The following is an 8602-nucleotide window of genomic DNA, read 5'->3' as shown; positions in this document are numbered from 1 at the left end:
CAGATGCATACACAAACACACAGATATATATATAAAAACACGCTCTAACACACACACACACACACACACACACACACACACACACACACACACACACACACACACACACACACACACACACACACACACACACACACACACACACACACACACACACACACACACACACGCGCGCGTGCACACTCTGCATCTATTTTTGTTACTTTACTAAACATGGCTTTTAAAAGTTTGCTTAGTAAAGGGAGAATAAAACTGACTTTATATTCTTATCTTTATTTTATTTTTTTATTTTACACTATCTAAGCCTCAAAACCACTTATAGTGAGTATAAGGTACTGTCCATTTTTTAAGTCCCTGCCCCACAACAGCTTAATATGTAAAAGTGAAGTAGCAGACTTGTTTTTCTACTGGGTACTATTTATGCATTAATACCTGATAGAAAATGTTTGTTCTAAAATAAGGTATCTTTCATTTTGCATATTATCTAAATGGAGATAAAGTTGTGCATGTGCCTTTATAAAAGCTAAGTCCATTTTGTATCTGTGGATCATAATATCTTACTTTGTGACATTTCTATACTACTTTTATACAGTTACAGAGAAATTTCTCTTTATTAGTAAATACATACTGTAGTCTTATGTAGCAATTTGGATTTTCTGGTTTTGCCATTCATCCTTCAGTCCACAACCTCCTTTTCACATTTGTTTTCACATGGGGTCAGGGTGTCACTTCAACAGTGACAATCACCTAGAGCCAATATTTACACTATCGGGTGGCTAGCCCTGCCATAGCTGATTTTGCCATTCATTTAACAAAATAAATAAATAAATCAAATACATATGATGTTTTTTTTTTCAAGATAACAAACTCAGTTTGTCTCAAAATCCTATTATCTGCATGTTCTTATGAAATGGATATTAAAAATAATACTCTTTTTTCTACTGAAAAGTAATATTTTCTATCAATTTTATATGCTGCAGCAAAATACACACATTTTACATGCCCTTAGAGACATGCCCATATTTGCGATTATCTTGCCTAATTTTCCTAAAAGCTATTGGATTGTACAAAAAATGTGGAATTATCAAGGGGTATTGTCTGGAAAATTTCATTACAATATCTAGTAGCAATATAGAGACACTTTTCATTTGAAGTTAAGATGGAGTTCCTGGCAGCTGACAAGGGTGAAAGTTTTACAAAACACTCAGCTTTAAATAAATGTGTAGCTTTCATTTCCCTTCAGACTTAAGTAAACAACATAAATGTGTAATGTTGGTGTGATTTCAGACCAAAAAGGGGTGTTTCTATGCAAAATAGCTCTTTCCATTCTTTGTATATGTTGAAGCATAAAATGTATATTAAAAATATATTTTTTATTTAATTAAATCTCAATATGCAGCTGTTTTTGTGTCATTTAAGAGCCCAGTGGAGTTTTACAGATAATTATGCCAAGTAATATTTCTTTGAAAGTTTCACAAATTAACTTTGAACCATTTTAGAGATAAAGACGTTTAAACCAAAGAGCAAAAACAGCTCAAAACAGACAGTATACTGAAGACAGACCTTTTTAAATGTTCAGCAGTTAAAGGATTACATTTGTCATTGGTAGTTGATGCTGCATCTATATCTATGGTGGCATCTTTCAGTTCTGAGTTTTATATGATTCAACTGGAGTTTTTCAGACATCAAGAAGTATTCTTAATTTCTGTAAGATGAGTTTTACTGCTTATTTGTCAATGCGTGGGAAAGTTTCAGCCCTTACATTTGGTGCATTTTATATGATAATTTATTTGTACTGACTCATGTTCTTGCTATGTCTTTTATGTAATCTAAAATACAATTTTTGTCAACTTCTGCTTTATCCTTTCTGTCCCACTATGCAGTTCTGTGCATTAGCTTTCTTTCCTGACTTCATGATAGCTCCTCTGGTTTCCATTACTTGATCACCTCCCATACATTCCCATGGATGGTAGTTTGATATCATTTAGATTACAGCTGGTGGATGAGGAGCTGCAATTATACCTCTCAACTGTTCAGATTTTTGCTTCATATTTTTCTCTTGTTCCTCATATAATGTGTGCTTTTCTGGTAAATCACTGAGGATTAAAGTCACTAAATAATGTTATTCATTTGAGTTTCAAGAATAATATCCTTTGAAAATGCAATGCTAACACAAATCCTGTTATTTTTGCATATTTCTAAGTTTATAAGAACAATATTTAAAATATGTCCTTACTTTTTGGCCTTTGTCCCACCATTATTTTAGGCTTTGTCCAGATTTCTTGTGCTAAGAGGCTGATAGGTATGGCTGCAATAACTTTCTGTTATAGAACAACAGACAAGCATCTAACTCCACTGATAAGCAAAGTGATGCTATAAAAGGGTAAAAATATTGCAAACTGTTAGATTACCCTTTCTAGTTCTGATTATGTAATAAATGCAATAAGTAAGTCATAGCCAGAAGGGCAAATTTTGTACCTACAAAGAGTGCTGGTAGGGACATGATACTAAGGAAATATTTTTCAGAGAATCAGCTTCATATTAATACAAAATAACATATATTCATCAGAGCTAATAGAGAAAGTGGCTGGAATAACACAGGCCTTTGTTACTGTGCTTTTATCTATTTAAATGATGCATATAAACATTATAGCAACATTCAATATTGGTGTGCATTTTCCACCCACATTTTCAGGTAGCATAGCCATAATAATGTGGGTGTATTTCTTTGCAGGATTGCTGCCGTAAGCCTCCATGATTGGAGCCGGACCTCTGTTAATGTTCCATGATACCACAGTTGATTCCTCTTCACAGCAAACACAAGAGGAACAGTCATTCCAGACACCACTGTTAGCTCCAAATTGCATACCTCTGTGAGTAACCAGGATAGCAGTCCTTCTTACCCTTCCAGGGCAAACCCTGGCTGAGGAGAAATGAAGAAGCATTGTGTTCCTGTGCTTTTTTCTGGTTTGATTTTAGTCAGCATCTTGTCATGTCAGGATGGCAAGTGTATGCCAGATAATCTGGGCTGTTTTTTATTAGGTTCAAATGAAGTCATATTAAGTGGGTACCAAGATAGCTAGAAAGTCAGAGGGAAATTGCTGTCAGTTTTGGAAATTACATGAACATTTCCATTAAGATGGATTCTGTTCCACACGTCTTTTCATCAGTTCTATAATACCTGGTGTTTTCTTTTCTGAATCTGAATTAAATCTTTTTTGCTCATTCTCATCTAACACTTAGACCATTTGAAGCTTCTGATGCTCACTTCCATATTTTGTAGTGTTAGCACTTGGCATAACAATGGTAACAAGGCTAAGTAATGCCTACATCACTGTATGTTTATTACCGCACACATGAGGGATTTTGTATCACTTAGACAAGGAGTGCAGAGGGTAGTGTTTTTAAAATATTATAGAAAATTATTGTAGTCTAACATTAAACATATTTCTTCTGATGAATATTTTAAAAAATGCATTTAGTTAAATCCTTCAACAGATTAAAATGTAATATTCTCCTTTCTTGTAATTCACCCTGCTAACTCTAAGTATGCTGTCTTATGCTCACAATAAATTGACCTGATCTTTCAACCTAGCACATCTGGGTTGGTTGAAGTACAAATATTTGTATCCATATCTGCAGATTCAGTACAAACCACAGTAATTAGTCAGGAGACAAAGTGGTGGGTGATTGCATTTGTTCATTAACATTTCCTGCATCACAGTGCCAGACATTCCTGTCCATGTGCACACCTGTGCATTTGTGTTACATGATGGATACTTTTAACCATCACATATTATATTGCAAATACCTGTTAAATGTTTAATTTTTATTTTATTTTTTATTTAATTTGCTCACTGGAGTAGTGAACTGATCAAAACAGACCATTTGCTGGCATAGCTCGGATAAATAAATTCACAAAAAATATAAAATAACTAATTCACAAATGACAAGTTCTGATAGAAGGTAGAGGATCCCTTTGACAATTAAAACAGTGAACAAATATTAATAACAGAGAAGAAAAACAAATATAGATTAATTTTAGAAGTAAATATGGAAGGTAAGCTGCAGGTGAGAACAGAAGGCGGAAGTAGAAGTGATGTAGGAGAGGGAAGGAGGAGTCAGGAGGTGTCCATGGCAACACACTTCCAGTCAAATTTTTGATGTAGGTGTCTTTCCATGGCAACACACTTCCAGTCAAATTTTTGATGTGGGTGTCTTTTGAGTTGTGCTTTGAAAGTTTAGAAAGAGGAGATTTCATTTAGCTGAGGGGGGAGTAATTGCCAGAGTTTCGATACAAGAATACAGAAGAAAAGGTCAGTAAAGTGCAGTTTGGTTTGCAAGGTCTGGAGTAAGTAAGTTAACTGGGAGAAGAGCTAGAGGTTGTAAGGGATGGCTTTATTATGGAGTTTGGCAGCAAAAGGCAGGAATGCAGCTGGTTTAAGTACATTATAAAGAAAAGACCATTGCAGTATCTAAACCCTCTAGGTAACTAAGGGCCATCTGGCATTGGAGAGGGTGGTGAAGATCCTGTTTTCACTAGATTGTAGAGTGCAGGAATCTTTTTAGAGGCTATGGCTGCAATGAAGAGTCTATATTCAAATTAAGCAAGGAGGACTCCTTTGTTTATTGCAGCTGATGCTGGTTTGGAGAGAAAGGAAAATATTTTCCAAGTCCAGTATAAAAGAGAGTTGATCTTTTCCCTGTTGGTTTCATTGTAATTCTGGAAGTTAAGTGACTGGTCCAGCCATAAACTTTGGTTTCTAAATGACATTGCTGAATTGCATTGGGAAGCCATTGATATCTTTGATGTTGAGATCTTTACAAGTTCTTTTCAGCTTTTGTGATATTCCAAATGTCATTGTTTTTGTTTTGGATAAGAGTAGCTTACAGTTGCTTAGCCAAGAAATAAGGGATTGGAGTTCAGACCGAAGCTGGGTTTGAATAGTTCAGTGTGAAGGATTTGATCAAAGTATAGCTATATAATCAACATAAAGAGTGTAATGAAGGTTAGGGAGGTCAGAGAGTAGTTTGTTGATAAATGCTGAAAACAACTGTAGGGTGACTACAGAGTTCTGGGAAACTCCTTTGGTAAGGGGTGCTGGAGGTGATAGGGTTGAGTTAATTCTATCTCTGGAAAACCTATTTGTTAAGAAATGTTAGAACCAGGTGATGGTATTGGTGCCAGCTTTGATTTCTTAGAAGGAGTGAAGTAGGAGAAGGTGGAGGTTAACAAGATCAAAGATTTGGTAAGGTTAGGGAAGAGTGCTCCTAAAAGGTTTCCTTTATCTGTGTTGAGAAGGATCTCACCTGTATGTGGTCATAGTGCTTTTGCTGTACTCTAGCCAGTTTAGAAACCATGCTACTAAAGGTTGAAGAAATGGTACTGTTGGATTAAGTGGACAGTTGGTTATAAATTAGTTTTCTAAGTATTTAGCTAAGTATATATAAGATGGGGACAGGGCAGATGTGGGAGGTATTCTGTGGCTGTGGCTGTTTGGGAAGGGTTTGACAAGAACTGTTTTCCATATGTCTATTACTGCATTTTGTGTTAAGTAGAGTTTATAAATGTTGAGAAGTGGTGTGGTATGAAGTCTCTGCAGAGTGAGATGAAGAAAGGGAGTAGGTTGTCTGCACCTGGGGGTACATTCAGGTGGTGTATTCTCTAGTAGGGGAGCAAGGCTTTTGTGAGTAAGTTTCTTAAACTGTAACAGGAGGATAAAAGGTGAGGTATCTGGTGAGTTGTGGGAGAGAGGTATAGGTTATGTGGGGGTGGCTGAATTCCTAGAGAAAGTTAGAGGTTGAGAATCAACCTTGAGAGGTGTGGCTGGTGTTAGGGGAGTAGGTTGGATCTGTGGATTTCCATCATGTGAGAGAATTTACTTCCTGACATAAGTGTTGGACTGTGTGTCTGTCTGGTTGTTGCTGTTCACAATGTATTTTTGTCTGTCTAACCTTTTTCAACTTATTTAGGGCGGTTAGTCTGGAGCTAGGGGCTGTTTTTCAGCGATGACCTTGCTATAAAGCAAATCATGTTATAAAGTGTGAATGATTCATTAATGTTTAGTTAAATGTTACAACACAAAAGACAGAAGACAATGCTTCAAAGTGATACATAACTATTCATGTACACAGTAAATGGAATATCAAAGCTATACCTAAAGAAATCCCAATCCCTCTGAGCTACACACTCTAGGGACCTAAACCTTGTCACCACAATAAACAGGACACGCTGGAGGGATAGATTCCTATCCCAGAGACTTCCTATACTCATGAACAAGCTACCCATCTATGTCAAGCAAAGTTCTTCATTAGCACTCCAAGAAAAATCTTGATGAGTGGATGGGAAATAGGAAATATACCCCGGGGATCACTTCTGTGTCTCTGCTGGACAGTGGCACAGGAAAATAACTTTCTTGGGTGGCGTAAGCTATGGAACCCTGCTGGCTAGGTGTACGTAGGCACTTGGGCCAGTAGCCTAGTACCTACCTATGAAACTATGAACCTATGAAATATAAGTATATCTAAAAAACGGTAACTGTTTAAAATGTTGGGACCTGCTAGAGCAAGTCCTGATACATGCAGACTGAATTGCTGAATTGCTGAAAAATGGACTTAGATATTTTAACATATTCCCATATATATATATATATATATATATATATATATATATATATATATATATATAATGTGGAAGGCTGGGGGATTCTCCCACTGGAAAAAAAAGTTTAAAGGAGAAGAGGTATCTTCAAGATTCACTCTTCTCCTTGGTTTTTATTCTTTTTTACAATTCAGTAAGGAGTGCATAAAAACAATTGCACTGGTAATTACAACACTTAGTGGAGTGTAGAAGTTCTTTGAACATTCCTACCGTAGGTTACATATTTAATTTAAATTATATTTGCTGAGAAATGGAATATTTTGCCTATACAGCAAGCCTCAGTATTCAAGAGAGTATGACAAAACAGTCCGGATTTAAACTGATGAATAGCTAACGAATTCATAATTGCCATGAATAGAAATATCTCTCTGACTTCAGGTTACAAGAAAGAAAAGGCTTCAGTAAACTTTAAGAGAGGAGAAACTGGAGGTAAAATTGAAAGGATTAGAAATTGATGAAGGGAAGCTATAAATAAATGATCTGATCCTGAGCAGGGAGCAAGTACTGGGGCAGTGGTTTAAAAATAAATAAATCTGCAATTAATCGATAGGCAGTGATTGTAGCAGTTGTTTAGGTTTGGTGCGAGTGATACAGTGTTGTTCTAGATATGATGACTAAATCATAAATCTGCATATCTTGTCTAATAAAACCAACAATTTATTACAATTAATAGTGGATTTAATTGTTAATATTAATAGTAGATTCTACTGTTAATAGTATAAGGCCACATTTTATGACAGATAGAACCACCTCTGCAGCAACAGATTTGGCCTGAAGAGTTAATAGATAGTAATAGGTGGTGCATTTGCTAGGAGGCTCAGAAGTTGACATTATGTGTAGGAGAGAATACTCTTATGTATGTTGAGAAGGTCAACTGTTCATGACAAAAAAAAAAAGATATTTATATTAGGGTAAAGAGATGAGTTGTCAGTCAGTGAAGATTTGACTCAAGAAGTGATCTGATATTGTCAGTTTTCATTCTTCCTCAACATATGGGTTCGGATCTGATACTTGGATCCAACTCAGCCATTATTCTAGCTTAGAAAATGGGCAAATTGTACATGAACCCCCTGATTGGAGAACGAACGTTCTCCAACAGGGTATTAATATACAAGTAATGCCCACTGAAAAATGAGTTTGCTGCTTCACAAAACATATCAAGCTGCCATGGAACTCTGACTGAAAAAAAAAAAAACGAACAGTCACCATTATTTTACACTTGCTAAGCATTGCTTCTGCTGTTTAGTGAGTGTAAAATAAATTAAACAAAAAAGAAAATGAAAAAAGTGTTTGTTTATGTCTGTGTGTGTGACTGTATGCGTGCATCTGAGTGAAAGCGAGAACAATTGAGCCATTATTTTACACTCTCTAAGCAGTGCATTTTCTGTTTAGCAAGTGTAAAATCTAAATATAACAGAGACAAGTGTGTGTGTGTGTGTTTATGTTTCTGTCTGTGTGTGTGAATGCATGTGTGAAAACAAGGTGTGTGTGTGTGTGTGAGTGTGAGTGAGAGAGAGAGAGAGAGAGAGAGAGAGAGAGTGAAGAGTGAGAGCGATCCAACACTGGCAGCAGCAGCAGTCAAGAGGCTTACATACATGTCACCTCTAAGATAAGTTAAATGAATAAAATGTAAAATAAAGGGGGACAAAGACTCAAAACAGGAACTTATTTCTGTTTAAAAACTCACAAACTTGCTGCAATGATAGGACTTGTGTTAGCATACATTTTCTGAAGTACAGGTGTGAATGTGTCAGGGGAGCAGTGTCTGTGTGACAGAGGGAGAGACCATAAGCTTGATGAATCACTGGCAGCAGCAGATACAAGGTTTGTGTACCTCTAGACCTTTTAGATCAAGAAACGTGGATAAAGCATTAAATAAAGGGGAACAAATGCTCCAAATCAGGAACAGATTTTAAATGTTATACTTAAAATATTAAAAAG

The sequence above is a fragment of the Protopterus annectens genome, chromosome 4.part0 (assembly GCF_019279795.1).
Source record: "Protopterus annectens isolate FY-2018-M chromosome 4.part0, PAN1.0, whole genome shotgun sequence".
Taxonomy (NCBI): Eukaryota; Metazoa; Chordata; order Ceratodontiformes; family Protopteridae; genus Protopterus; species Protopterus annectens.
The sequence above is the reverse complement of the archived record's forward strand: the minus strand, read 5'-3'. Positions refer to the sequence as shown.